A 23,205-nucleotide genomic window follows, 5' to 3' on the forward strand; every position below is an offset into this window, starting at 1 on the left:
TGTATTAATTTCCTATAGGTTTTGTTGATATTTTACATATCTTTTATTATATTTTCAAATTGGTTATTTGCTGGCCCATAGAAACATTTCTTATTTGGGGATTTTGATCCTGCATCTAGCATCCAAGCTGACTTCTCTTAATAGTTCTAAGAGTCTGTATGTAGATATTATTGAATATTTTATGTAGACAATTACAAAACAATACTAATTTGTCTTTTCCTTCCTTGTGACTTAGATCTTTTTCTTGTCTTATTGCATTGGGTAGACCCTTCAGTACAATGTTCAATAATAACATTGATGGCTGACCAACCAGCATCCTAACTCACATTTATGTTGAAAGGAAGAATTTGTGAAGCAGATGTGTTCCCTTGGTTCATGATGGTGATGTTCTATCTCTGTTGGGCATGTGTATTTACTTGTGTCTGTTATAACAGTGCAGACAGATTTATACTGAATGATCGATTCTTTATATGCAGCTGGCAGCATCTCCGGGAATGTTGTTTGATATCAGCTGAACCTGTTTTTATAGGAAATGTTTAAGGAGATCTATGCAAGCATATCTTTCCCGTATCTTCCCAACAAATCTATTCTTTTAAAGAACCAAATCAGCAGACACTTTTGGCCTTCTCCCCTGGTCCTCACATCAGCCCTAGGTGATAATGGAAAAGAAACGGACTTTGGGGTTCGGCAGATCTGGGTTTGATTTTAAGCTTTGCCACTAACTAGATGTGTGGCTCTATTTTAGTGTATTTGGGCTGCTGTAACAAAGTTTAACAGACAGGGTGACATATAAACAACAAAAGTTAATTTCTCATGGTTCTGGAGACTAGCAGTCCAGAGTAAGGGTGCCAGCATGGTTCCGGTGAGGACCCTCTTCTGAACTTCAGACAGCCATCTTCTCACTATGTACTCACACCATTGAAGGGGCAAGAGATCTGTCTACATCCTCTTCTTTTAGGGGCACTGATCTCATTCATGAGAACTCCATCCTCGTGACTCAGTTACCTCCCGAAGGCCCCATCTCCTGATACCATCACCTTGGGGGTTAAGATTTCAACATATTAATTTCAGGCGGACACAAACATTCAGACCATAACAGTGGCCTTAGGCAAGTTACTTAACATCTCTGAGGCTACGTTTCCTTTTCTATAAAACAGTAGTAACAAGACCTACCTCAATAAGTTTTTCTGAAGATTAAGTGAGATAACAAGAAATAATATGGACCAAGTTCTTGGCATATGTTAAAGCTCATAGATAGTGGTCTCCTGTTATCTCCCCTCCACTGTTCTGTCTCTTTCAAATCAGGATTGTGCTTCAGAAGGTCTAACCAGAGAGACTTTTAGGGAGAGGCCATGGGAACACCCCATAATAACTTAGGTTTTCTTGGTAATCAATGTAGATTTCTCTTGGATGAATTTCCTTAAAGCCTTGAATCACCATTTTGCTTTTGCTTTTGTACCAACAGCTTTTCGTTGTCCCCACAACATGTTGATGGACATTTCTATAGAATAACTGTGTTGTTATTTGAGTGTCCTTCTTAACCACAAGTATCTCTTTGCTTTAGTAGTTGGTGTTCCTGTCCTTCTGAAGATAAAAACCCTTTATTTCATTATTGAAAATAGCATTTTAAATGCAAAGACCAGGGGGCTCCTGGGTGGCTCAGTCATTGAGAGTTGGACTTTTGATTTCAGCTCAGGTCAGATCTCATGGTTCTTGGGATCGAGCCCCATGTCAGGCTCCTTGCTTGACAGTGAGGAGACTGCTTGGGATTCTCTCTCTCTCTCTCTCTCTCTCTCTCTCTCTCTGCCGCTCCTCTGCTCTCCTCTCTCAAAATAAATAAATATACTTAAAAAAATTAAATGCAAAGACCCCAGAGAGAGTATATAAGGAGTAAATAACAAAATGACTTCTGGGATTAGGTTTTCCCAGGAGGGATTATGAAGTTCCTGAGTAATTAAAGGGTTTCATTGGGGGTGGGGAATCGACAAAGGAGAGGCAGCCACAGTGGGCAGAAGAACTGAAGGTATTCCTTGAGGGTTTCACAAGACCTAAAATCTGCCTGTTTACAACGTCATTTGTCTGGGCCCTGTGGAATCTGTACTTGCCCCAGAGCTTTTTTGCAAGTGTCTTATCAGAAATAATAATGATATCTATGATGGCTCTTAAGTAGAGGAAAAGAGCATCATGAAAACAAAACATAATTGGAATTATGGGGATGTGCCTCCATATAAATATCTGTGGCCCGGAGCCTAAAAATAACTTTTCCATTGCAGAGCTAAGCCAAGAGTTTCACAGAAGCAGCATTGAGAATCTAATTTAAAACAGCTATGGCCCAGAAATTCAGAGACGGGACTGTCATACTGGCCTCTGTTCATCCCTTTGAAAGTTTTCTCCCCTAGCTCACTGTAATGCATATTCAGGGCAAGTTTGGAGGCACTAGAAGACAGTAATTGATGCTACAAACCTTGCTTTTGTTGGCCTCAGTTTAGCGTTAATACCAACATAGAGAAATGTTTTAATCTCACATCTTTACAATTGAGAACCTCCCCTAGTGCAGCTCTAGGCCTTTTGCTTGTTTGTGGTTCAAAGCAGAACCTCATAAATTTTGTGAAAATCCCCCTGGTGGCTGCCAGTCTAGCTTCAGAGGAAGGTGCCTCGTTGGGGTCATCGTAAGTAGTAAGGCAGCTACTTACCAGGTGCTTCTGATTTTCATAAAATTATCTTGAGGGAAAACAAGTGATCAGGCTTTCCTGGGAACTGGGTGATAATGTCAGAATCTTCCAGTCCAGAGAAAGCTCAGACTTGCCTAGATGAACATTTCCCCCCTCCGCCCCGCCCCAAAGGCAGAAACTTGTTATTTTAGGGTTCCAACCTCATCCCCTTTATCATTTTGCTTTGACTATCAGCTCCCCGTGGGAATGGCTCTGTACCACACGTGATGGGGTTTACCCAGCTTTAAACAGCCCCCTGCTTGTCTGGATCTGCCTGCTTCCCGCCCACACATTCCCCTCTCCTGCCCACATGTGCCCATGCGCAGGTGCACACAGGCCTTAGTGGGCTGTGTTCGGGCACCGCTTGGGCTGTGCAAACTCCACCACTTGAGGCCTGCTTGTTGCCCGTCTGGCCAGAGGAGGCGCCTTCCTGGATTCTCATGAGAGCACTCTATGGGCTTCCCCAGCAGCGGGCTGCCTCCACCGACAGGAGACCCACAGACTCTCACCGCCTGAGACAGGTGCTGGCTCCTTTCTGGGTTTCCTAGTTTGTCTGAGCTGTTCGCCTGCTATTCTTGTGAAGAAACTTTTGTGTTTGTTTTTGTTTTTGTTTTTGTTTTTAAAACACCTTTCCTCTTGGAACTTTTCCTGTTTGCCTTGTTTCTGACTCGTTGCCTTGCTTGGACTTGACTTATCCGTGCTTCTGAGACCCTGATCTTACTTTGTTTAGGACTGTTTCCCCTACCCCCACCCCCACCCCCTTTGGATGTATGTGGCTTATGCATGCAGCCACTACTTACTGAGTGGCTGCTCTGTTTGAGGCTCCTGCACATCGAGACTGGTCATGAAGCTACAGCTGAGATCACTTTTCTGTTGCCAGCAAGTCACTGTGGAGAAAGGTGATGATGATGTGTGTCTGCAGAGCTGTGGGGTACTTGCCCCCGTGCCATGAGAGAGGTACATGAAAAACAGTCTCTCCTCTCTTCTCCTATTTCAGACTTAAATCAAGTGTGTGTGTAGGCAGGAGCTATCAGGTTCAGCCCTGGTTTTCTCCTGCTTTCCAACTATCGCCTCCTATCAGGTTTCCCTGCCCCTGGCCTCACTGCCTTCCTGTCCATCCTCCACTGTAAGAGCTTTCTTTCTGAAATTTTGATCTGATCCTGTTTCCTTTCTCTAAATTCTTTCACTGAATCCCGTTGCCTTTAGGATAAAATCAACTCCTTACATGACACAGAAGGGCTTCTGTACCTTACTCACCTACCTGCCTCTTTATGGCAGCACCATGCTAGGCCCTGACTCCAGCTGGGCCCCTCTGCCTGCAGAATCAGGCTCTCTTCTGTGCCTCCCCCCACCCCCCTGCCGCCTTTGCACAAACACTCACCGCTCTCCAGTCTGCTCTGCCTGATCAATTCATATCAGCCTTCAGGATTCAGTTCATAAGCCTGCTCTTTCAGAGGCCTTTTCAGTCCTGGCAGCATCACTCCCCCACCACACGGACATACGCATACCATCCATTACGGACACATAGCCATCATTCTCACCGATCTTAACTAAGCACCTGGCTGTGGGTCCCCATAGTAGCCTGCATTAACAAAACATTTGAGAACTGTCTGTACTAGACAGAGAATACCCTGGGGTAAGGGACTGTGACTATTTTTACTTGTACCAGTGTGTAGTATAGTGTTAAGTGTGCTCAGCTATCATTGTTGAGTAAATGTGTGCATGCATGAAAGAATTAATTAGTTCGTATACACACACACTACGTGTTCACACACAACAAGATGTGGTTCCCTATGGGAAGCTTACTTCAAATCTCACTGAGAATATTTCCAAAGCACTTAGTAGGTGCTTAGCGAAGGTCTGTTGAGTCAGAGAATGAATGCACATACACACAAACTATGGACAATTTACCCCAAATGTACTGAGAAGAGAGCCATAAGATAACTCCACTTCCTCTTAACTGCAGTAGAAGGAATGTGGGACTGAAAAATCAAAGATGAGAGTTCATCTTCTTGGCTGTGTTACCTGAGTGAATCCTTTTATCCCTTTGGACCTCTATTTCCTCATCTGTCAAATGAGGTGTTAGAAAATATATTTAATGTCTATTGAACATTCTAGATTCAGTCTAGAAGGACTAAAGTCAAATAACCAGCTGCTTTCTACAAAGTGGCATGAATTTGAGACTCTCATTTTTTGGTCTCGTTGTGGAGATGTTCATGATAAGCCGTTAGCACTGGGCACAGCAGCAGAGCCAAGAAAAGAGATGGACCAGAGTTTGGCCAAAGGGGCAGGAAGCCAAGACCTCTTTGGAAAGCAAACACAACTAGGGGCCATGGCCAGGATGCCATGCAATGAGCAAGGCAGGGGCAGCAGTCAGCGTTCCATGGCAGCCTGAGGTCAAAGCTGGCTGGAGATGACCAGGAATGAAGCATTGGAGGGGCCTGGAGATGTGTTTCAGGGGCGTGTGCTCCTCCTGGGCAAGTCTGTGCAAAGACCCGATGCACGTCATCAAGGCCAGCTGTCTTCAGTGTTGTGAAGAGTAGGCAGGTGAAAAAGTGTTTACATTTAGCTTGTGTCCCTGCAGAGCACAAATGAAAGCCAGGAGGAGGTTAATTTGGGGTTAATAGGAGGGAGAAGAGTTTAATCGTGCCCCAGTGATAATGAGATGAACTCCTCATAAAGTGACATGGTCTCCATTAATGGAAGAGTTCATGCAGCAGCTGGTTAATTCCTCTGCAGAGATGTTGTGTTAGAGATTCCTCTCTTGTGAAGGTTGGATCAGACGATGTTTCAAGTATTTTTCTGATTCTAAGAGAGCCTTTGCTTCTCATGTCCTCCACAAATCTTGTTTAGGGACACACTTTCAGATTTTATAGCCCATCCTTCTGTGATGTGGTTTCAGCACACCCCACTATCCTGGTGACCAGCCTTTGGGAACTCTGTAGTCTTTGACTGTCCCCCTTAAAGTGGAGCACTCTGGATTGGACGTCATGTACCAGGATGTGGCCTGGCCAGCTCCTCTCTGGGGACATTACACAATTTTTGTAGGTAGTGGACCTATTAATTCCTCATCTCTCTTCTCACTCTGAGCTGGGCTATAAAAGCAAACAGCAGCGAGCCTGGGCTTCTGGTATGTCTCAGGCCACTGCAGGTGGTAGATGGACTTCATTTCCTTCCATCCACTTTTCTCTGCTGGAGTTGAACTTCAGATGTCTCTGTGGTGGAGCTTCTAATCCAGACAGACTCTCGGGCTTGGGGGATACTAACTGTACTGGAAACTTCCATAGCATTCCATCTGGGGCTTCTCAAGTGCCTCACATTTCACCCCAGATGTCTTCTTGCTTTATTATTTGTTCCTTTCCCCCCTTTAGTTTTCTTTTCCATCTCTTCTTTCTCAACTCCAAGCCCACTGAATACTACAACATTTCTATTTGTGCAGTGTTTTCTTTTCAGATTCTTTGCCCTCTTGGCATCCTGGTGAATAGGAATGCGGGTGGCTTGTCAGTTCCATTGTGCATATGAAGAAAAATGCCCAGAGAGGTTAAGTGATGCGCTTAATTTATTGGCAGGGCCAAAGAGGCCCGGAACCTGGTTTCCTGACTTCTGTCCCATCCCCTGTCCTGGAGCTCATACTGCATTTGCTCTTAGCACTGGAAATGCAAAGGGCATCAAGCTTTTCTCTCTGTGTGTGGTCATTGTACCAAAAGATTTTCCCCCGGAGGAGCAATCCCAGGCCCGTAGCGACTCTTAATCTGAGACCATATTGAAGTAAACAAGCAAGAGTAACAAAAGCAAAATAATTTGTAGTGCTTCATATTTTTCAGAGAACCTTCTGAGTTCTTCACCTTATATGATGCTCCCCAAAGCCCTTTGAGGTAGAAGAACTTGTGCAAGCCTTGTTTTGCAGGGGAAGGTCATGAGTGGAGTCCAGGTCTGAGGTCGAGGGAGGAGGCCCTGAGCTCCTGGTCCACAAATTTTCCACATGGCTGTGCTTCACGAAAACCAGGAAGAGGGTGTAAGTTGTTTCCCTCTGCTATCAAAGGCAGTGGAGACCCGTGGTGCAGGCCTAGACTTCTGAGTTTGGAAGTTGGCCTAAGATGTAGCTTCGTGTCATGAACTGGAGTGAGAGTTGGGCCAGGGGGCTGGGGCAGGCTTTGACCCTGGATTTCAGGCTGGTGAATATAAGACCAGATGGGAGGGGAGCGTGCAGGCTGGGAGAGTTGGGTTTTTTTTTTTAATGTTTACTTATTTTTGAGAGAGAGAGTGCAAGCAGGAGAGGGGCAGGGAGAGGGGTCGGAGGATCCAAAGTCAGCTCTGTGCTGACAGCAGCCCAGTGTGGGGCTCAAACTCACGAACCATGAGATCATGACCTGAGCAGAAGTCAGATGCCTAACCGACTGAGCCACCCAGGTGCCCTGAGAATTGGTTCTTAAGATATGGGTGAGAAGGGCTCGGCCTCCTGCGGAGAGAGGTGCTCTTCTAAGATCTGGTAGATGCACTAGTGGGGATTTCCTAGTGTGAAGAGGGACTGTTCTCACCAAATGTGTCTTGTTATTGTCTTGGGTTTTTTGCCATTTATTCAGCAAGCACCTACTGAACATAAGTAAATCTCTAACATATTTATAGTTTAGTTTTTCTTATGAGGACTTCCCGTATATAAGTGTGTATCTATATATCATCTCACATATACTTATTCTCATTAATGCACATAACAAAATCATGGGAGTACAGACTATTTTCCTTCATTTATCATTATGAAACTGAGACCCAAGGAGGGTAATTAGTTTGCTTAAAGCCCCACGATTACTTAGAAGCTGAGCCAAGTTCAAAAATCCATGTTTCTTGAACTCTTTTATTGGTACTTCTAACTGCCTTCCACATGTAAGCAGTTTCTAACCTTCAAGGTGTATGCTTTGAAGAGAAATAGAGAAAAACACCTTTGTAATTATTACTTGGGATTTTGCTTTATCTTTAAAGGCTGGAAAACCTGAATGCAGAGTTGAAACATAACATGAGCCCTTTTTGTTAAACCCCAAGTGGGCATTGTATGGTTGTTACTCTTTAAGTCAACCAGAAATGAGTCCTCTTCTTAGATTTGGAATTAGCTTCTGTGCTCTGGTGCATCCTGACCTGTGTCGGGCACCCTAGTTATGTGACCAAATGGAGCAGTGCAGCAGGAAGAGAATGTTGGCTTTCCTCAGCAAAGTAGTTACCGGTGAGAGGGCAGGGGTCATGGTACAACCAACCTGGGTCCCCCTGTAGTGAAGGAAGGTCATTGTCTCAGAGCTCCCAGGGCTCAGATATGTGACTCAGCTCAGAGTTCAAGTCTCCCTTACAGCCCACCATAGCCTGTGCCAGGCCAAAGGGCCGAGCTCCTCTAACCCCTTCTGCTCCTGTAATGGACACACAGAGCTCTACTGCCCTGAGCCCTGGGAACTGAGGCTGACATGCTAAGCAGGGCTGGTGCCTAAGATACCTCATCCTGTTGGCTCAGGCTGATGCCCAGCACACCTTTCCCAAGGGGCCTCCTCTTCAGATAGAAGTCTCGCTACGCTGCCTGGGTCAGGGTGGTACTTTGGTGGAGATCCTGCTCTTCCCAGGGAAGCTGTGGGTTTTTCCCCTGTCAGATTGTCCTGCTGCTGCTACCTCCCCCTTCCATTTCCAGCCAGAAGCAGCTGTTTTCCTGCATTTTCCTTGGCACAGTTCTTGCCCTATAGGGAGCCTGTAAGAGACTCTGATATGACCCAGAACCTGGCTTCAATGTCATGTACATTTTTCAGTCATTCACCAAATGTTTATTGGATCTATCAGCCTGTGCCAGGGCAGGCACCCAAGCATGAACAGGGTCCTGCCAGTCCCTGTCTGGGGGTGGTGCCCAGCCTAGAATGGAGACCCCAGGAGGCAACCAGCTTGCTGTGATGAGCGCTATTGGGAATTCCAGCCTGGATTCCTTAGTCATCTACCCTGGGGGTTAGTGCCCTGGTGCTCTGTGTTTCTGCCAGACTTCCCAGCTCTTGACATCTGCCTTCGGGGCCTTGCTCTGCTGTACCAGGCCTGCCAGTGCTCCGACCCAACCACTCCAAAGTGTAGAGGTTTTCATTGATGGATGAACAGACAGGCAGACTAGTGTACATATGCACTGGAATATTGTTCAGCCTCAAAAAGGAAGAAAATTCTGGCATGTATTGCAACATGGATGAACCTTGAAGACATTATACTAAGTGAGATAAGCCAGTCACAAAAGGATAAATATCGTACAATTCCTTAGATGAGGTACTTAGAGTAGTCAGCTTCACAGAGGCAGAAAGTAGAGTGGTGGTGGCCAGGGGCTGGGGCGGGGCATCCAGAGTTAGGGTTCAGTGAGTCCAGCGTTTCAATTTGGGAAGATGGAAAGTTCTGAAGATGGATGGTAGTGATGGTTGCACAACTATGTACTTAATACCAGGACTTTACACTTGAAAGTGGCTAAAAGGGTAAATGTTATGTTTATGTGTATTTTACCACACAAAAACATGTAGAGGCTTGAAGATCACAATTTAACATGATCTCTCCTGGTCGTGTGGGTACACTGGGCTCAGCTGGGTGGTTCTGGCTTAGGGTCTCTCATATAGTTCTAGTCAGATGGCAGCCAAGGCTGGAATCACTGAAAGGTAAGGTGGCTGGATGTCCAAGATGGCGCCTCAGTGTGGCTCCCCCACGTAGCCTGGGCTTCTTATGTGGTGGCTGAGCGCTCCCACAGAGCAGGAGGGGCAGCTTCTGGGGCAGCTCAGGCCTATGCCTAGAATTGCCACAGTGTTACTTCTGCCACACTGTATTGGTGGGAGCAGTGACAGGCCCACCTTCAAGGGAAGGGGAAATAGAGCTTCTCTGCTCCATGGCCTTTTAGAAGAGCATTAGATTGGGGCGCCTGGGTGGCGCAGTCGGTTAAGCGTCCGACTTCAGCCAGGTCACGATCTCGCGGTCCGTGAGTTCGAGCCCCACGTCAGGCTCTGGGCTGATGGCTCAGAGCCTGGAGCCTGTTTCCAATTCTGTGTCTCCCTCTCTCTCTGCCCCTCCCCCGTTCATGCTCTGTCTCTCTCTGTCCCAAAAATAAATAAACGTTGAAAAAAAAATTAAAAACAAAAAAGAAGAGCATTAGATGGGAGATACTGTTGTGACCACCATTAGAAAACTTTCATCCTGAAGCATGGTTGCAGGAGTCCTAAAGAGATTGGATAGGAATGGGTCTTCAGGGAGTCACACACTTCTCTGTACGACCTCTTTTTCAGGAGAATTCATCTTCACAGATTGGTAGAGTTTGAATCTTCATAAATTGTTAGGACTTTTTGAAACCAGTTGCTAGCAATGACTTGTTCTAACTTACAGAGACAAGATGAAGCAGAGCTGGAACAAAACCTCCTAAACACTGGCCTCCTGGCTTCCAGGCTGGGCAAACAGCTGTGGGGACCTCACCCAGAGGCACATTTTTGTGCTGTGAGCAATAGTAGAAGGTCTGGTGGAGAGAGGGCTATGGCGAGAGAGGCCCTGGGCATGTCCATGGAGGTCGGCCTGCACCTTAGAGCTGGGTGAGCCCCTTGCTGTGCTGTCTGGAGCTCATGGACATCACTGAGCAGAAATATGCACAGGCACCTGGGTGTTCTGAGAGGACACTGGGAGTTACTCATTTACATGGAGATTCAGAGTCTAGAAGAAGGAGGCCATTCAAACACCCTGGTTGGTATGTAGAGTTACTAAGTTATTATTATTTTTTAATGTTTATTTGTTTTTGAGAGAGAGAGAGAGAGAGGCATCACAAGTGGTGGTGGGGGGGGGGGGGGACAGAGAGAGGGAAACACAGAATCTGAAGCATGCTCCAGGCTCTGAGCTATCAGTGCAGAACCCAACATGGGGCTCAAACTCATGAACTGTGAGATCATGGCCTGAGTCGAAGTCAGAGGCTCAACTGACTGAGCCACCCAGGCGCCCCATAAGATTTTTTTTTTAAGTTTATATATTTATTTAAATAATCTCTACACCCAAAATAAGGCCAAACTCACAACCCCGAGTTCAAGAGTCATATGCTCTTCTGACTGAGCCAGCCAGGCACCCTGTGATGTGTAAGTTTAAATATAAGCTAATGCCCATCACTGAGAATGTCAGTGGGCAAATCTGCTCATTTATACCTACTTACATGTTTCTTTTTGTTTTTAAATATATGTTTTTAAATGTTTATTTATTTTTGAGAGAGAGAGACAGAGCATGAGCAGGGGAGGGGCGAAGAAAGAGGGCGACACAGAATCCGAAGCAGGCTCCAGGCTCCGAGCTATCAGCACAGAGCCCAATGCGGGGCTCAAACCCACAAACTGTGAGATCATGATCTGAACCACAGTCGCTTAACTGACTGAGCCACCCAGGTGCCCCCCTACTTACACGTTTCTAATCAGACTTTGCTATAAGTGCAAAATTCTTTGTTAAAACCTTTAGTGGCCTTCAAAATGCAATAAAGTTCACAAATATTTTGTGTGCACTCCCTGTAGCCTGAGAGGCACAAATATTATTTTGGTGTGTGATATCTGCATTTGAGACCAAGAGCCCAAGTGAAAGGTTGATCTTGTATACTTAGTTTGTAAATAGGACTTTCATGAGTGATTTTTAAAATCTTAGAATTGTTCAAGTTACATATTTATACATGTACATTCATTGAATTGCCGGGAATGGTGAGGATTGAAGCAAATGTGCTTTGGTTCTCTGTAAGTCAGTGGTTCCTGCCTGTGTATTCACAGTGATTCGGGCATTTCCAGGTGAGCTTGGTGGTCAGCAACGGCTCAGGACTGGCCACAGATAAGCCAAAATGCATTCGATGTGAGGCTTGCACACAGCCTGGATTACTTCTGATGTCGTTCGTCTCTGGGGCTTGTGGTCCAGTTTGGGCAGCTACGGAGGGGAGACCTGCCGTAGCAGCAGTCAGCCTGTGCACAACTGGGTTTCATGGATGAAGCCAGGCAGGAGACAGTCCCCTTTGCTGGTATTAACTGGCGTGTAACCCACATGCACAGAAACATGGGCAAGAGGGTATGGTCACTGATGCCTCATCTGCTGCCCCGTGTCTCTGCCCAAGCATGTGTCCCCTCCCCAGAGAGCCTGCCTGCCTCTGAGCCAGGGCTGTCCTCTCCCAACCTCCCAGTATGCTTTAGTGCGGGAGAGTGAGCACATTCTTTCATTTGTTGTTACCTCTGGTCTTTCTTACCAGGTTATAAGCAGCTTGGGGGCAGGAATCTAGTGAGAACAGCCTCTATTTATGCACCTGCCATCTTATAGGTGTTACTTTATTTAGTGTCTCAAGAACCCTGTCTCTGTTTGCTGTAGCTACCATGTCAGAAAACCACAGCGTCTGTGGTTTAAACAACAGAAATACATTTCTCACAGTTCTGGAAGCTGGAGACCTAAGATCAAGGTGCTGGCAGGTTTGGTTTCTTCTGAGACCTCTCTCCTTGGCTGTGTCCTTACGTGGCATTTTCTCTGTGTCTTCCTCTCTGGTGTCTGTATGTCCTCACTTCTTATAGGGACACCAGTCAGATTGGCTCAGGGACTACCCTAACAGTCTCATTTTCACTGAAACAACTCTTTAGAGGCCCTTATCTAACCACAGTCACATTCTGAAGTACTAGGCATTAGGGCTGAATTGCGGGGCACAATTCAGCCCATAACAAACAGTAAAAGTTAACTATGATTATGCTTTTTTTCACACCTGGGGAATTAAAGTAACTTGCCCCTGTCACACAGCTGGTCAGTGGTGGGGCCAGGATTCACACACAACCTAACTTCTAAACCCTTCTTTCCCCACCACAGGAATCAGGTCATACTGGTTTCTGTTGTCTGCATGGTGTTTCACCCAGGACCCAGCACTTGGAAGACACTATTTGCTGAGTGAATGCGCAGGGGTTGGGGGTACAAGAATTTGTACCAGAACATGCGGCAGAAGAGCCCCAGCATCCAAGGATGAAGGTCCTGGGTCTCTCCCAGCATGTGATGGTCCTTAACTTCTCAGACCATTCCAATCTGAACGCAGCATGATTAGTGTGTGGGAGGGAATCACATTCTAAAGCATTAAATATCCTTTCTGGGCCATTTAGCTGCAGCTTCTTCTGAAAACACTAAAAATAATTACATGGTAATTAAGATAAATTACTTGACCAGGTTTCATAGCAAAGTGGTTGATTTTGTCCCCCACCCCCAATATTTAAGTCCAGAGAGAGATCCTGGATCCAGAGAGTTCTTTAAACTTCCAGGACTTTCTGCTTATCTTCAGGAGGGCCCTTCGGCCTGCAGAGAAGAGGGTAAGGAGGAGATTTGCATGTTTAAGACGTGTGATCTGAGCCAGGCCCCTTCAGCTGACTTTATCCCACATCTTTTTCAAGGTTTCCTTTGAGAATGCAGACTTTATCCCACATCTTTTTCAAGGTTTCCTTTGAGAATGCAGAGTTGAAACCCGGGAACCACCATCCAGTAACCACAGCGTCCTGCACCCCCGCCCAGCCCTGGGGGCCCCTGAGGAGATAATGCCCTTTCTCATTTCCTCCTCTTGAGTGCCTAGCTCTTCCCACTGGAGAGCCCACAGGAACATAAATACCAGAAGGCAGCCTTGAAAGCAGGCCTTGTTTGTTGGCCCTCGCCTGCACGAAGGCTCGAAGGCTCACTTGTCTGCCTCCTTCTCCTGGCCAGGGGTGGGCTGGATTTTTTGGAGAGTGGGAAGCCCTGGGGCCTTTTTGTGCTCCTGAGACTGGAGTGTAGGTAGGGTTTGAAAAGGGGGGCTTTTGCTAGGGCTGCCAGAAACCAGTGCACCCAGGAAACAACGCAGCCCCAGAGCTTCCCAAACCAGGAACTGGGGGCTGGGGGATTGAGGTGGCCAAGACATGGACCGCCAACCGCAGCCTCTGCCTGTGGGCCCCAGCATCTGTATTCCCTTTGCTTCCAGACTGGCAGCCTGGCCTCACCCCCACCCACTGGTGAAATTGCTCCCACCCCATCCCTACAGACCCTGTCACTAAACCCAGATGTCTCTCACCTCTGTTTTCCCTGCCCTCTGCTGCTCTTCAAGGCCTCATGAGGACATTCTTTCCTGCCTTAGGGATCCTTTCACCTCCAGGTTTTACCTTGACCTCTTGGGTGTGTCTCCCTTTCTCCCTTTTTTCCCCTCCTCCTATAAAGTGACCAGTCCTCAGCTTTGGATGCCATGCGGCCTCCCCTGTTTTCTCCTGCATTCTGCTCTCACCTAGCCTAGAAAGAGACCCAGCTCTACATGTGTAGCCTCTGGTTTTCTCTCCAAGTACTGTCTTGTGTTTCTAGCTCCTTGCTAGATATTTCCACTTGGATGTACCTCAGACCTGCCCCTCTTGCTGCCTCTCCTCTGTCTCTACTTTTCTAAGTGCCAGATTCCCCCTTTTCCTGTGTTTTTTTGAGATCACTTTGGTGTCCAAATCCTGGCAAGTCTTCTATATAAAAACTTTATCTGCCCTCTCTCCTGTTGTGACTACTGCCCTGGTAATCAGTGTGGTGTAGTGGAAAGGGTGTGAGATTTGGGGCTCAGACAGGGTTTGATTCTGACAGCACCTTTTTCTGGTTGTGTCACCTCAGGCACATTGCCCAACTTCAGCTTCCAATGGATTATCTACAAAGTAGACAGATGCAGAAGGGCAGATATCCTGCTTGGCATACTCAGCTCACTGGCCTTCTCAACAAGGAGCAGGGGTTCTCAACCTTGGTGCTATTGACTTTTTTTTTTTTTTTTTTTTAATTGTTTTGAGAGAGAGCGAGCACAAGTGGGGGAAGCGCAGAGAGAAGGAGAGACAGAATCCCAAGCAGGCTCTGCACCATTAGCACAGAGCCTGTGTGGGGCTTGAACTCACAAACTGTGAGATCATGACCTGAGCTGACAAGAGTTGGACACTTACCCGAATGAGCCACCCAGGTGCCCCAGTGCTATTGACATTTTAGGCCAGGTAATTTTTCGTTGTGGAGGCTGTGCTGTGCATGGTAGGATGTTAAGCAGCATCCCTGCCCCCTACCCACTCGATGTCAGTAGTGCCCACTGCCCCTGGTTGTGACAACTAAATGTCCCCAAACACTGCCAACTGTCCCCTGCGGAGTTGAGTCATGCCAGTGGAAGATCGCTGGGACACAGCCATGCTGAGTCTCCGGTATGGGTGATGAGTGTGGTCCCAGGGTTTCACCTTACAACTGTCAGCCACACGTAGAAAAGCCCTACATCGTTTTTGATCAGTCTTTTTTGTGATTACTTTTGCCATCTCCAGGTGCTGTGCTGACTTACTTAAGTTATGCTTTTTATTTCACAGCTCAGTACACGCTGGGCTTGCACCTTGGTTTTCTCTTGCCATAGAGTGGGAGAACCAGTTTAGGACTAGGCAGGAAGCCCTGGGCCCTCATCAGTGGCACCTGCGGGCCTGGCCCAGCCTGCTGCTCGGCCTGGGGCTGCTAGCAATGGTCAGTGCTGACTCAAGAACTCCTCACTTGTAAGCACTGTGCTACTATTTTTTGAGTGCCTATGATACAGCATTTTACTTATTAATTTGGCATTAACTTATTTAGAACTTGGGAAGTAGGTGTGATTCATTTTCAGTTTATAGATGAGGACCCTGAGAATGTTAAGCAACATGTGTCAGGGATAGTAAGTAGAGGAAGTGAGATGAGAGGCCAGGTGACTTGGGTGTGAGAGTCTGTCCCCTAGACCTCCATGCTCTTCTGCCTTTGTGGGTTGAGCTCTTGCTGCGACTAGAGGGCAGGAGGCCATGCACAAGGAGCTCCTCTTAATTGTGGCTCAAGAGGTCCCCATTTAACACCTACAGGTCCTAAGGACAGAGAACAGACCTTTAGGGCAGGCAGATGGCTGGTTGAGACCATGAGTCCCAGCACTGTGTCTACCACCAAGAAGACTCTGATTGAGGTAGTTTCCTTCCTTCACACTTTGGACAAGACTTGGCTGTGGAATGTGCTGGGTGCTCACTCTTCCCTAAGAGAATAGTCCAAGGGTTCAGTGCCACTCACTAAAGGGGCAGATGAGAGGTTGGCCCTGGCCCGTAGCCCCACACTGTTCCCTCCTGGACCCTCTGTAGTAGGAGACTGAGGAGGGTCCCAGAGGCCCGTGAAGGGAAGATGACCTTGGGCTGGGGCTTCGTGGGGTTGGGGAGAGACAGGCTGAGGCTCCATGGTTCCAGGGGTGGAGTGTGCCCTGGGCATCATGCAGCATTCCAGAGCCTGATTCCCATAGAGGGTCTGAGACCCGGGTGGGTTCCCTGCCTTGGCTGGAAGAGGCCAGGACCTGGGGTGGGAGGCTTTAGTGCTGCCAGTGAAGAGAGCTGCCAGATGCCACCCTCAATGCCAGAGGATGACCTGGGGATCAAACTCTCATATGCTTGCTGAGGTCAAAGGCAAGAGTTCACTCCAGTCATGGCCTATCTGGAAGCTCTTTGGTCTCCTGTCTGGGTAAGCAAAAGGGGTATGTCCTTCCATGAGAACTGCTGGTGTCCCGGGGGAAGAACCTGGGGTTTGCTTGTTCTGAGAGTGATGCTGAGACTCTGCTAAACTAGAGAAGCTGTCTGGGCCTGGAGCCAATCTTCATAGTCATAGCAGAGACGGTGGTGGCAACAGAATGAAAAGGCCAGGGCATCAGGAATTAAAGGTGGACTGTGTGTTTCCTAGCCCCAGACACTTTATTCTTAGAAGAGCATGTTCCATGAGCCTTGCTGGCTCAGTCGGTTAAGCGTCTGACTTCGGCTCAGGTCATTATCTCACAGTTTGTGGGTTTGAGCCTCATGTAGGGCTCTCTGCTGTCAGCACAGAGCCTGCTTTGGATCCTCTGTCTCTCTCTCTCTCCCCCTCCCCTGCTCTTGCTGTCTCTCTCTCTCTCTCTCAAAAGTAAATAAACCTTAAAAAAAAAAAAAAAGCACATTCCAGAATGTTCTGAGGCAAACCATCCATGTGGGTCTTTGAGGATGGCTTCCTATTATCCCATCCTGGAGTCCATAAGAAGGTTAGCTTCTGAAGGCTCTGGGAAGGAATGCCATGAAGAGACATGTAAACCCTTGCTTAACCAAGGTTTCTCAAACACATTTGACCATGGGTCTTTTCCCCAAGCCTGTTAACTTCTTTCTGTTTTGAGAGATTCCGTCTTTAAGGAGAAACCCTGAGCAGGGATTCAAGCACAAGGGACTAAGGAACAGATCACATCTGGAGAGCAGGATAGAGGCATAGTCATGTGCCAGACAGAATGGACACCTAGTTCTAGAAAAGGATTTGTAACAAGTTGACCTGATGCTAAAGCAAACTGCAGAGTCTGGGCTTTTTTCTTTCTTCCTGACTAGAGAAAGGAAGGCTAGAATGGGAGACAGGGAAAACAGAAAGGAGAAAGACAAAGAGAAAGGAAAACTATATGTACCAAGTACCCATAACGTGGCAATTTACATATGAGGCAAATATCACCATTTCACAGATAAAGAAAGTGAGGCTCAGAGGTCTCTGCTTAGTAAATTCCATAGCATTTATGGCAGTGATATGGATGTGGTGTACGTATTCCATAAAAGTGTCATGGTGAGGGGCGCTTGGGTGGCTCGGTTAGTAAAGCACCCAATTCTTGATTTCCACTCAGGTCATGATCTCATGGTTCATGAGTTTGAGCCCCACATCAGGCTCTGTGCTGACAGTGCAGAGCCTGCTTGGGATTCTCTCTCTCCCCGCCCCTCTCTCTGCCCCTCCCCCCATCTCAAAGTAACTAAATAAATATAAAAAAGTGTCACGGTGAGAATAACATTCTGAAATCAGAATGGCCCACCCAGCCCAAAATTTTTTCTTTGTTCACATAAAGACCGTCTCCTGGGACTAGTTAGTTTGGGTTACTATCTGTTTATACTACTCTCCAGATTTAGGAAATGAGAAGATTATTAAAACAAGGTTAAAAAAAACGGCCAGGACCCAGATTCATCCTGGAGAAGTGGAGGTTAAATCCACAGGGCGGGGGCGTGGGGGGGGATGGGGAGTGGCGCTGGGGAGCTGAGCTGGAACCAGCACAGATAATATTCAAAGGCACGGGTAGGTTTTGCTGTGGGTTAGTATTTTACAAATGGTATTTCCTGTCACATAGCTGAACTAAATACCACACATGTTTGTGATTAAATATGATGGGCTGCAGAACATCTGTGGTAATAATACAGGCAGTACATGCAGCGGGCACTTCTGTGATCTAAGGTGAGGGTGTGCTCTGCAAGCGTTTTCACTTCACATAGGGTTTTTGTGTTGCCTTATGATTCATTTCTGTTTGAAAAGTTTGGTTCTCCTTTTAAAGGGAAAAATTCTACAGGAATGATATTTTAAACACTGTCTTAGCAAACCTTCATGGATGCATTTTGCACACTGGGCTGTCCTTGTCTTTGGCTTTGTTTCTGGGATACGCATCCCAGAATAGTAAGGAGGGTAACTAGATTGCAGACCTCCAACCAAACAATCACAGGGAGGCTTTGCGAATGCTGCCCCAGCCTAGCTCCAGTGTTGCAATTGAGGAATCCAGCACTGGGAGAGTCAGACAATTCCTTCTTTGGGGGGACAGCCAATGAAACCACACAGATACTGACATGAAGACATTCTTTCTCTAGATTAGGCAGCATTGTTGTGGAGCAAAAGAGGCATAGGCATAAAAGGACTAAATCCAGCCTTTTACAAAGGCAGGGGCATTGCTGAGGGTCCAGATGTGTTGAGGCTTGAGTAGGAGTCAGCCTGACAACGACAGTCGGGTGGAGCTAATTCCAGGAGGTTACTGCTAGGCACTTGTGATGCTTTCCTGAGCTGAACACTTCTTCAATGTCCATCCTCCCCCAGGATCTGGCAGCTACAGAAAAGCCAGATCCTAGGGACCATCTGAGAGGGTGTTGTTCTCCACAAGGGAGGACAGTCTTCAGCGGCAGATGAACAGGGATGCTGATTCAAGAGCCGAATGCGTCCAATCTGATTGTGATAATCTGCAGGAAAAGGTAGAACTTCATATTTACACTTTATTTGAATGGTTTCTGAAGAAAAGCAAAGGAAATCTGTGAAGAACAGCAGGAGTAGATCCTCCAGAGTAGGGGGCGGGGTGGGGTGGTATGGAAGGACGAGGCAGGGAGTTACATGAAGTTTGGGGAATTCAATATATACCAAGATGGCCCGGTCCTAGAAGACAGGGTGGCACCCGAGTGTATTTGTTGGGCAGCAAGTCTGAAATACTGTTCATCGCTAAGGGCGGGGTGGCTTTTTGCAGTTGAAAAGGGACAGGAAATGGGACAGGCTGAGTTATGAAAGCCAGTCTCAGAATTGACCCAAATTGCTACTGAGCTGTTGTTCTTGAGCGATCATGGGGAAAACATTCTCTGAGCTTATCTTTCCCACAGCCTGATGTCCAAGCGGCAGATACGCGTGGTGGGCTTTGTGGAGAAATAGGCTCTTTCCAGGTGAGAATAGAATCTTTCCAATTTAGAGAATGCCTCCCTGCAGGAACTCTTCTTAGTGAAGGTGGAGTGGTGGCAAGTGCCCGGAAATGGGAATGTCCCCATTGGGAATGTCCCCAAAGGACACCAACGCCAGCAAGTCATTGGATCTCTTGGGACCTCTGGGGTGGTGGATGGTCTGGAGCATGGACTTTGGGATCTGCCTCTTTCTGGTTGGGTGACTTTAGGCAAGTAGCTTAACCTCTCTGAGCCTTATTTTCCTCTTCTACAAAGTGATGTTTATTACTTAATGGGGTTGTGAGGATTAAATGCACACCCAGCCCTTAGCATACCCTAAGTACATAACAAGTACTTGATACATGTTCGTTGAGCAGAATACCTCCAATTTCTGTCTGACTCTGAAATGCAGTGATTCTTTGAACTGAGGAGGGCAGTGTAGAGATTTACTTTATGGGAAACTGGAAAGACGATTTAAAATTATTCGATCAAAAACGTATTGAACTGCATAGTGATGTCAGATATTTGTAGACAATGTGGAAGATGTCCTAATGAATGAGACATAATCCCTCCCTGCAAAAGCTTCAGTCTGACTCACAAAAAATATATGAATTTTTCATACAACAACTTGATAATTATTAGCCTCAATTCTTTTTGGTGAGGTAATTATTCCATACCAGTGCTGCTTTTTCATAAGCTTATTGCAAGTAATTTGCAATATTGCTAATAATATATAAGGTGTTGCTATTTTTGAAAGATTTGCTTTTTAAAACAATTTAGAATAAATTCATTATCTCCACAATACTCTCATAAGAATTCCAGGATGATTTCTTTAGTGGCAGAAAGGGATGGAGTCTCGGATTGTATGTAAGTGTGGACTTTCTTGTGTTTCCTATGGCCTGTGGCCTACCTTTGCTGATCCAACATTTAGAAAGGTGGGGATAATTATTTCAGGACGTCCCTCAATATTTTGGGGGTTGTTAAACTCTGGGTACACCCAAGAGAATGTGCTAGGCTTTTGAATGCCATCTGTCATACGTGTTGAGGTAAAAGGTTGAAAACCACTGTCTACCTACATCCTTGTTGTTCCCAGTGTCAGTAGGCATGTGCACTTTTAATTTGTTCTTGAATTCAATGTATTCGGCAGTGCAAAAGAATGTCTGATAGTTTTTTTTAAGTAAAAAAATTTTTTTAAGTGTTTATTTTTGAGAGAGAGAGAGAGAGAGAGAGAGAGAGAGAGAGAGCATGAGCAGGGTAGGGGCAGAGAGAGAGGGAGACAGAGAATCCGAAGCAGGCTCCAGGCTCTGAGCTGTCAGCACAATGCCCAACATGGGATTCGAACCCATGAACCATTAGATCATGACCTGAGCCAAAGTCGGGTGCCCAACCGACTGAGCCATCCAGGTACCCCAAAAGATGTCTAATAGTTATAGGAGAAGCAAACACTCCCCTAGAAACCTTCAAACCTCAGAGATTGGTTTCTAGAAGCTTCCACCATAAGACATTATTCTTACCTATCTGCACCTCATTCAGAGTCTTGGTGTCTTGTCCTATCTCTGTATTTTGTCTGGCATTGTCTTCCAGGAGTTAGCAAGATAGTCCAGATTGACTGAAAACAGACCTCTGGAAGGATTAGGGCATGTGGGGTAGGATGTAGTCCACACCTGAGGAAAAAAACACAGAAGCCAATGAGAGGAACCTTTATTTTGGAGGAAGGCAGCTGGGGATGTAGTGCCAGGGGTCCTGAGTTCCCAGTTCTGCACTAAATGGAACCTGGACTTTAGAGAAGCACCCCCAATGCTGTGGTCTATACTCTGGGTTGTCATAAATTAAAAAAAAATTTTTTTTTGTTTTAATATTTGTTTATCAAGAGACAGAGAGAGACAGAGCATGAGCATGGGAGGGGCAGAGAGAGGGGGAGACACAGAATCCGAAGCAGGCTCCAGGCTCTGAGCTGTCAGCACAGAGCCCGATGCGGGGCTCGAACTCACAAACTGCGAGATCATGGCCTGAGCCAAAGTCGGACACTTAACTGACTGAGCCACCCAAGCACCCCTGGGTTGTCATAAATTTAAATGAGATGTTGCCTGTGACAGGGCTCTGTAAATGGTAGGATTTAGGGTGCCCTGGGAGGCATAGACACATATTGACATCCTGCCTCATTTGCAATGCAGAAAAAATCCTGAGGTTAAATAGGTATTGCTGCTTGAGTACTTTTGGTTCCAGTGTCTTGAAGGAGATGGTGAAGTTGCAGATGACTAAGGCAGGACATATTCATGACCTCTCCACTCTGGGCTACTGCATCCCTCCCTGAGACCCAGGGGACCTTGGACAGACCAGGGCTCTGGAAAGGATGTGGCTGTTTCCCTGCTGAATGTGGGGGTGAGTTAGGGGAGGAAGAAGGAAAGCCTTAGATGGAATCGATTCTAGTTGTTGACTTTGGGAAAAATGACGGTGGGGGCTTTGAGACTAGAATAGAAAGATGAGGTCATATACAAGGAAGGGGCAAAAGAGGTCAGAGAGAAATGAAATGAGTGTGAAGAGGATTGATAAGGAAGGGCAGCAAGAGGGATGTGGAAGAGGAGCAAGAAGAGAATAGTAGGAAACACACCTGCACTTGACCGTAGGGAGCCAGAGTCTTAGCCCCTCATTCCAGGAGCATCCAAGTCCCACCTTTTAAACAGGGACAAGGGTTTGGGCTCATATTGGGCACAATGCAGAATTCCGTTTGGTTGTATTAAACTCACATTACATTTGCTGAGTGCCTTCTATGGAAGAATCCTGCATACAGGGGAAGAGTATACTTTGCATAGATTTTTGTGTTTAAGGTAGGAGTTTTCTTGCAAGGTGTTCTCTTTAAAGTTCAAGGGTCACTTAAAAGGTCATGGAATTGATTTCTCTGGTTTATGGAAATCACTTTTTTTTGATAATATGCAAAAGCTCTGATAAAACCAGTATCACTGCTCGAAATTTTGAAGATAGCAGTGGAAAACAGATGAGGCAAAACGTTTTCTGTAGATCAGAATAAGATTCCATCCAAAGCGTACTTATTTCTTCTTTTGGTCTTCTCTTTTTCTTTCTTTTTAATAAACCCAACTAACATAAATATTTACACAATCTCTCACCCTAAAGAGAATGCAATGGGATGGGTCAAGAAACATTGCTGCTGATTTCCTGCCTCTGTGCCTCCTGGTGGTATCCCATTGAAACAGGCTGTGCCTGCTTGGAAGGGAAAGTGCTTTGTGGAACTCCAGCCCAAGGGCAATGGCAGTGAAATGCCCTCCAGAGAGAGCCAGCTGGCTTGGACTGCTGCTCTACTGTGTGTTTTTGTGCCCTCAGGAATGTGCGGATTTAGCAAATGACAACAGTGAATGTGCCCTGTCCCCAGTGGAGCCCCAGGCTTGCTCTCTCTGTGTTGGCTCTTTTCCAGGCTTGAATGATTGCACTGGTTGAGCCCTCATTATCCACAAGGGGAAGCGGGAAGGCTGGCTGGAGGGAGAAAAATACGCCTTTCTCATGGCTGTGTTCCAGCAGGTTTTGAGTTTTCATATCAGTACATCTCATGGAGTTTTTCTCTCTGTCAGTTTGGAAGTTTGGTCAAAACTCCCAGCAGTAGCACAATTTCTGCTTTTGAAAAAAATTTCGGTTGGATGTCAACCACCATAGAATTATTTTAGAGTGGGAAAGGACTTACCTTAGAGATGATTCTACTCGAATCACTGAATGTCCAGAGTGGCTTTGCCCCATAGCTGGTGAGTGACAGAGCAGCACCTGGCATTCAGGGTACCCAACCCCCCAGGTCTGTGCTGTGACCTATACAGCTCATTGCCTCTGATGCCATTAGAATGATCTCAATAGTTTATATTGTATTAGCTCAGGATGAAGTGATCTGTGCTCAAATCCTGGTTCTTTCCAAAGTTAGGTATATACTCGAGAAAAATGATCACACCAAAACTTATATATAACTTATACAAAAACTTACTATTCATAATAGCTAAAAAAATAGAAATAAACCAAATGCCCATCAA

General features: G+C 46.4%; 1 protein-coding gene across 5 annotated transcripts in view; it reads left to right on the forward strand.

Moving 5' to 3' along the window:
* Positions 1-23,205, forward strand: part of STON1 (stonin 1) — a 51,215-nt gene that overhangs the window by 6,596 nt on the left and 21,414 nt on the right. The window contains exon 1 of one of the 5 annotated variants that reach the window (XM_045445985.1): positions 3,071-3,232. The exons of 1 other annotated variant lie outside the window; for it this stretch is intronic. The gene's annotated coding sequence lies outside the window, so the exon portion shown is untranslated. Of the gene's footprint in view, positions 1-3,070; positions 3,233-10,148; positions 10,429-18,250; positions 18,728-19,077; positions 19,184-23,205 lie in introns of those variants that run through there. 3 more of the 5 variants (XM_045445987.1, XM_045445986.1, XM_045445984.1) reach the window with 3 other exon arrangements.

The sequence above is a fragment of the Leopardus geoffroyi genome, chromosome A3 (genome assembly GCF_018350155.1).
Source record: "Leopardus geoffroyi isolate Oge1 chromosome A3, O.geoffroyi_Oge1_pat1.0, whole genome shotgun sequence".
NCBI classification, from domain to species: domain Eukaryota; kingdom Metazoa; phylum Chordata; class Mammalia; order Carnivora; family Felidae; genus Leopardus; species Leopardus geoffroyi.